The sequence below is a fragment of the Monodelphis domestica genome, chromosome 2 (assembly GCF_027887165.1).
Source record: "Monodelphis domestica isolate mMonDom1 chromosome 2, mMonDom1.pri, whole genome shotgun sequence".
Taxonomy (NCBI): Eukaryota; Metazoa; Chordata; class Mammalia; order Didelphimorphia; family Didelphidae; genus Monodelphis; species Monodelphis domestica.
The window spans coordinates 133,877,714-133,885,693 of record NC_077228.1 but is presented as its reverse complement, the minus strand read 5'-3'; the positions used below and the strand labels follow the sequence as shown (position 1 = coordinate 133,885,693).

General features: G+C 39.0%; 1 non-coding gene across 1 annotated transcript; it reads right to left on the bottom strand.

Moving 5' to 3' along the window:
- Window positions 1-5,119: 5,119 nt before the first annotated feature.
- LOC130457661 (U6 spliceosomal RNA) lies at window positions 5,120-5,228 on the bottom strand. The gene has a single exon (XR_008916953.1). It is a non-coding gene; the product is annotated as a U6 spliceosomal RNA (small nuclear RNA).
- Window positions 5,229-7,980: the final 2,752 nt, after the last annotated feature.

Sequence of the window (7,980 nt, the reverse complement as noted above, 5' to 3'; positions counted from 1 at the left end):
CATCCAAGTTTGATTCCATTTTGATTGGAAATGGTTTACAAGATTCTTTCAAGCTTGAAATCCTTCAATCCAAGGCAATAGATAAACTTTCCTTACTTCCTGAGGCTTGTTTCCAAATTAAGAAACCAAGAAAAATAATACATGTATACCACATGGCCCAGGGACCCTTCAAGGACTTGGAGCTCACCTAGAACAGGTTCTTTTTGGATGGAGCTGGGAAGAATCTCATTTTAAAATTATTATATATTTATTTATTAAAAAACAACAACAACAACAATGCTTATCTGCCATCTTAGAATCAATACTGTGTACTGGTTCCATGGAAGAAGAGTGGTAAGTGCTAGGCAATGGGGGTTCAGGGACGTGCCCAGGGTCACACAGCTAGGAAGGGTCTGAAGTCACATTTGAATCCAGGACCTCTCATTTATAGACTTGGCTCTCAATCCACTGAGACACTAGTCACCCTGCTGTAATCTCTTCAATCTATCACCCTAACCCTGGAGTAAAATCCCAGGGAAAGCTCAATAATTTATGATTTTGGGGGGACAGCTGGGTGTCTTTGGAACTGATATCCAAGAGAAAAGGTAATGTTCACTTCTTTTAAAATTTGTGACTTTTAACTAAAAGTAGGCCAGAGGCATTAACCCCTGAAATAGACACTCCCTGTATACCATTTGCAGCAGGAGCAGCATGATGGATAGAATACTGAATTTGGAGTCAAGAGAGACCAGAGTTCAAAACCTGCCTTAGACACTTACTAGTTGTGTGACCCTGGACAAATCACTTAACTTCCCAGCCTCCTTATGGGAATGATTCTCTTATTCTCCAATATGAAAATAATAAGAGCACCCACTTCACAGGAGTATTATAAGATTCTAATGGAATAATATGAAAAATATTTTATAAACCCTAAAGTGCCATGGAAATGCTATCTCTTATTTTCATTTTTATTCTCGTGTGTATTGGGCATGGGATAGCCTTCATTTTACCATCCATCCATTTTTATGTGTGACATGGAAGGCCCATAGGAACTCAGGAACACATTCAAAACCCCAAAGCCTTTTGTAAAGTTAATTATACTTCCGCTGTAAAGAAAAGACACTTTGGGATACTACTCAGCAAGCACTTTTCATTTGCCTGAAACCTGCACTTTCTGAGAAACTCAAAGCACTTATCTTGGAAAGTCAACAAAGTCTCCATCTCCTGGCCTCTTGGGACTCTGCTTTGGTCCCTCCTCTACAGACCAGTCCTTTGTGGAAGACTAGCTTCTCTGAGAAAGCATTGTTGGTTGAGGAAATCTCTCTTTGGGAGACAAATAAATGCCTAGTTCTGGGATTTGCGAGCTCTGAAATTTTGAAATACTTGAACTCAGGATTAGAGCTGAGGCAATCCTCAATGGCATGAACACTCATTCTCAGGGCTGCAAGTCTCTGGTGCTCAGAACAAGAAATAGAAAGGCCAAAAGGAAGCAAGGAACTGGAGGTCCAGACACTTCCCCTACATCCCCACTCTCACCTCACCTAAAAGGCTTGCCATATACATCTCCAGCAAGTTGATGTTTTTGGCTCTTGGGATTGGGGGGTGGGAAATAGAGGAACCTCTAACTCCTCATCCCCACCTTTATTGCAATCTGATTTGGAAATCCAAGGGAGAGAGTGTGGGAAAAGAAAAGGGGAAAAGGGATGAGCCAAAATGACACGTCACCCCACCCCTTGGCCCCCCAAACTCCCCAGGTGGTATTGGGAGACATTGGAGAAGAGGTTTTTGGCATGCACTGAATATTGTGTCTAACTAGACTTGGTTAAAGGATTCTTAGAATCCTTTATCTTTCCCCAGCAGAGAGCATAGAGTCATGGATTAGCTTTCTTCTCACATCCACCTGCCCCATCAGGGTTTATTCTAATTATGCGTAATCACAGAAGCATCTTTTCACAGGCCTAGGAAAATCAGGCAAAATCAGACAGACAGCAGAGTCCACGGGAGGCAGGAGGCCTTTCCTTGGCCAATGACTTGATAAGATCCTATGCCTGTGGTGGGACTGACACCATGATGTTTATTCATTACTGATGGCAAGGAACACGTCTTCCTCTTCACCTGGGCAGGCTGGTTTATTCCCTCCATTCCTCCCTTCTTTCCCCTCCCCCTTCCTTTTTTTCTTTTCTTTTCTTTTCCTTTTTTTTTTGCTACTGGATTCTCTTCTAAGTGAGAAAATGATGTACACAGCCCCAGACACCTGCATACAAAATAAAGCATTTGTTTTCAGTGAGTTGTTGCTCTTGCTTCCACTGCACCTGGCTAGCCTTGACTTAATTTTACTTTTCTCACCCCAATCTATCAAGCTCTCAGTCTGACTGCTGTCTAGCAGCTCCTCATCTCGACACTGGCCAAATGCTGCGCCTCCCACACCACTGCCCCCCTCTCTTTTCCCATTGCTATCATAACAGTGCAGATCCTCACGCCTACTGGTCTGAACTGCCTCAATAGCCTCTTTACAGACCTTCCCACCTTGACTCTGGTCTGTACCAATCCACCCTTCAGACTAAGGCCACACTTTCTTAGGCGTCTTTCCGGTCATGTTATTCCTTTGTCCCCAAAACTGTCAGTGATTCTGTGTTACCTAGAAGGTAATGCTCAATCTATATTTATTGCCCTCCACAATATTATACCATCCTATTTCCAGGCACATTTCATTCTACTCTCCGCCATGTGCTTTATGCTTTAATTAACTAGACTACTTACCTTTCCTCCGCCTCCATACCTATTCTGCATTGTCCTATTTCTGTGTCCTGGTATACACTTTGCTCCTGGAATGCCTCACCCCACCTTCTCTCTGTTCTTGTTCAATTAAAACTGTAATGTGTGAAGTGAACACGGTTAAATTTAATTCCTTACTGGCTATCTACAAGGCACTATGCTAGATGCTGGACATACAAAGAAACACAGAAAAGGAATTGAAAATAAAGGCAAGGAGGGACAGAACTGTCCATGTGTGGCCATTAAGATAGATACCAAGGAGAGCGACTATTCAGTGGAAGAAGGATAGCAGTTAGGACACCCTGAAATGATCAGAACACAAAATCTGACAAAGGAATCAATAATTAGACCCAAAGTCTTAAGGATCTCTATAGATAAGTTCAAAAAAGTATGAGTAACAAGCAAGATGAACCAGAAGTTCAATTGCAAGGAGGCAAATTTGACCTCATGAGTATCACTGAGATTTAGAGGGATGAGAATTTATAATCTATATCTATATATATCTTGTTTAAAAGAAACAAAAAAGCGAAAAGATACAGCATATTACACAAAAATCAGAATTTTTGCTTTGTTTTTGTTTTTATCGACAGGATGGTAGACCAGGAGGACAGTGGCGTATGGCCTTGACTTAATCATGAACCTTTTATTCTGGTTGACCCTAGCTTCATTTTAAAGTATTTTAAGGGAGAGAATCTTGAGATTGAGACTCATAGCAGCACACCAGTTTCGAAAAAGGTCCTGTGGAAGACTGTAATCAGAAGGCAAAAGGAATTTCCTAACCTTAAGTCAGATCGATGTCTAGGACCACAGATTTCATATCAGCACCAGAAATAGACAGTTAAAAGGATAGGTTTGATTTTTGTCTGTGGCACCAGGACTGTTTTTTTTTTTTTTTACTATTTGGCTAGTCTGGTGGCTCATAGCCTCAGCCATTAGGTTGTAAAGGAGCCCATCCTTAGTTTGTTGGAGCAAAGCTTTCTGTTTTTAGGAATATGGGAGGGGAGACACACACACATACATACACACACACACACAGACAGAGACACAGAGAGAGACAAGAGAGGAGAGAGAAGAGACAAGAGAGGAGAAAGAGAGAGAGAAGAGAGAGGGAGAGTTGACTTTGAAAAGGTGAAGCCCAAAACATGGTAGCATCAAACAGTTCATAAAGCAGAGATGCTTTCCAAAGACTGAGTGATGTACAATGGAGAGTGGAGATGAGAAACTCTGTACAGAGGTGGTGCTCAGTGGAAAGCAGAAAGGAGGCATCCAACCCAGAGATGATGTGATCCATAAAGATTGATGTGATGATGTTAACAGAGGACATTGGAATCTCTGCATTGGTGGTATGAATTACCTTGGCCATCTGTGTACCCTGACTATATGGGATAACTAACTACATGGGGGAAATGAGTATTTTTTTCTACACATGTATTTTCCTTCACTAATGGCATGGTAATCTGTGGGAGAATCCATTCTACATATATATGGAGGATATTCTCATTTCCCTGTTTTGCTGTTTGATGCTATATTTTTAATTTGAGCTAAGTGTGAAGAAGAAAATTCATTACACTGTCAAAATTCTAGAATATATTTTTAAGAGAATAGCTAGAGAAAATCTAGAAAAAAGAAACAATGGTCATATAGAATTATAATGACTTCATCAAAAACAGATCATGTAAGAGCAGGGGTTCTTACCCTGGGATCCTGGGGTCTGTGAACATGGAGGGGAAAATGACATCTTTATTTTCAGTAATATTTAACTGAAAAGTAGCATTTCTTTCAATTGTTTAAGAACGCTTCTTTGAGAAGGAGTTCATAGACTTCACTAGACTACTCTACAGGTCTATGGCTCACAAAAAATTTTAAAAACCTCAGTGCTAGGCTACCAACATTTCTTTTTTCTAAGGGCACTTGATTGGTAAATCAGGGGAACTTCATAGATAGAGCTTACTGGGATTGTAGAGGAACACTTGAGATATAGTTATTTATATGTCACATTATATATATATCATATTTATGTCACATTTCATAGTAGAATGTGTTACTTGAGGACAGGGACCGTTCTTCATTTTGTTTTCATGGCTCCTGTGCTTAGTTCAAGGTTTTTCCATAGTAATGCTTAATAAATGCTCAATGAATCAATGAGTAGAATGCACAAATCTTATTCAGACAAACTGCTCTCTAGCCTTACCTTACCTTTCTTGTAATTAAGAAGTTTATTTTTTGAGCCCTAGGGTAAGACTTTACATTTATCCCTATTGAATTTCATCTTACTTGGATTTGGTTCAAATTCTAGGTTATCATGAAATAGTCAACTAATATAAGATATTTCTTCATTTTGTGCTGCCAAAGCAAGCACACATAAAAAAATATGGAATGCTTCACAAATTTGCATGTCATCCTTGCGCAGGGGCCATGCTAATCTTCTCTGTATCATTCCAATTTTAGTATATGGGCTGCTGAATTTAAATTGCAAAGTTTAAATTTCTTCTAAGAAGAATTTTAGGTTAAGAAACATGATACCTCTCTGAATCCAGAAACTGAACTGGTTGGAGAAGACACCATGAAGATGCCTCCAGACCACAAGCTGCATGAGAAGATCAAGAATGAACTTTGCGTGTGGTTGATTGAACATTTATTTGTATGTATACTTTCATGCCAAAGGGGACTGCCCCTTAACTGGTTTTTTGTCAATGTCTCTAGAAATTATTGGTTTTGTTTTTTTTTCCTCTTATCCTCAAATTGTTGATTGTTTTCATGATCCTTTTGGGGAAAATCTTTTCCCAACAAGATCAAATGAAGAAATGTAAAAATAGAGATTTGAACCCCGGACTTCAATTCCCAGAAGTCCTTGATAGCTCCCAGAGTTCCCCATAATCCCAGGTGAGGTCCCCATCTGGGCCGTGAGCAGAGAGGGATATTTAAACTGACTTCTTCACTCTCTCCCTGCTTCTGCTTCCAAGCACATGCATCCCTCAAGATGTAGTAAGTGAAATTAATTAAAAATTAAATTAAAAATGCCTTTTGGCCCTGCTAGGCATGTGCTTTCTTATCTTGTATTTTCTTTATTTCTTAATCTTTAATAAACCTCTAAAAATATAATACTTTTAGCAGAGAAACTAATTTTAATCATAACAATTTGTAATATAAGATAGTTGGATTTGATGGACTCTAAGGTCCCTTCAAATTCTAAAAATCTGTTTCCCTTAGTAGGGGAGCCAGGATTTGAATTTAGGTTTTGTTGCAATAGTTCTGATGCCTTGTTATCATGTGAACACATCGCCAGTAGAGGGCAGGGATATGTCCACAAAGGTCCATTTTTGACTCAAATATGACAGTGTAACTAATATGACTGCCTTTGAAGCTCTGGCCTTAAGCAAGCCACTTCACTTTTGGGAGACTTGACTTCCTGAACTGTAAGAAGAAGATAACCCCTTAAGGTCACTTTCAGCTCTAAGTTCTATGATTCCATGTACCTTGATTAAAGGTGAATCGAATAAAATTAAACAAGGAAAGAAGAAAGCATGAGGCAGAGACCTTGGCTTCTAAAGATACTCAAGGATTATTTTTCCTTTCCTCCTTTTTCTTAAGCATCATTAGTCAAAATCCCTGGTCACCAGTGCCAGACAGAGAACTCTCTGGAATAGGAAGTAAGTAAAACCAATTAGGAGCTTTGTAGGGGTCAGCTAGGACAACTGTTGAGTAGATCAAAGAAGTAGCAGAGTTAAATTGTTGTCTCTTCACAGAACCATGAATGAAACTTATACTGCTGACCTACCTGTGTTAAACCTCAAACTCCCAGATCTTTTATCAGTTGAACTGCTGTCTAGTGAGGCTTACCCCAGCTTGAGCTTGTTTTAATCCAAGTAATAATAATGATGATGGTGATAGTAATAATAATAATATCTAGTATTTATATAGCACCTACTGTGTGCTGGACACTGTGCTAAGTATTTTACAATGATCTCATTTGATCCTCACAACTCTGAGAAGTAGATACTGTTATTGTCACCATTTTACAGATGAGAAAACTGAGACAGATGGAGATTAAGTGATTTATTGAGGGTCACAAAGCTAGTGTCTGAGTTCAAATTTTAACTCAGGTCTTCTTAATTCCACTGCACCACCAGGTCTACCATATATCTCTGGGACACTCCTCCAGAGAGCTTTCAAGTTGAAAATCAAACTCTAAAATGACTAATCTTTTGTTCTGGCAACTGAACTACTTTTCTAAATCAAGGCATATCTGTACATTCTTCCAGTTATTAAGAAGATTGAGATAGTCCTTTAAAATGAAAAAGGTTTCAATGTGAAAATAAAGAATAAGTAATTTTTTAAAAACCCTTACCTTCCATATTGGAGTCAATATTGACTCCAAGGAAGAAGAGTGGTAAGGGCTGGGCAATGGGGGTTAAGTGACTTGCCCAGGGTCACACAACTGGGAAGTGTCTGAGGACAGATTTGAACCCAGGATCTCCCACTTCTAGGTCTGGCTCTCAATCCACTGAGCCACCCAGCTACCCCAAGAATAAATAATGTGAAGAAACAAAGAAATTCTGGCCAAAATCAAGAAGTTTGGAGGATAATACATTGTTGGTAGAATTGTGAACTGATGCAATCATTTTGAAGAGCAATTCAGAATTGTATCCAAAGAGTTATAAAATGGTGTATAAACTTTTTAACCCCAGTGGTACCACTGTTAGATTGATTTCCTAAGGTTATCAAGGAACAAGGAAAAGAAATTATATGTCCTAAAATATTTATAGCAGGTCTTTTTATGGTGGCAAAGAACTGGAAACTGAAGGGATGACCATCAATTGGGGAATGGCTGAACAAGTTGTGGTAAATGATTGTGATGGAATGCTATTGTGCCCGAAGAAATGATAAACAAGTTGATCACCAAAAAAAAAAAACCTGGAAAGACATATGAAGTGTTGCAAAGTGAAGTGAGCAGAACCAGGAGAACGTTGTACACAGTAACAACAATAATATATGATGATCGACTGTGAATGAATGAATTATTATCAACAAGGCAAAGATCCAGGACAACTCCAAGAGACTCATAACAGAAAAGGATATCCATTGCCAGAGAAAGAATGCAGATAGAAAATACCACTCTTTATTTCTCCCATGAATTATTCTTTAGCTTAAGCAGTATGTATCTTGTTTCCCAATATGACAAACAGGGAAATACACATTATATGATAACTATATACAACCTATATC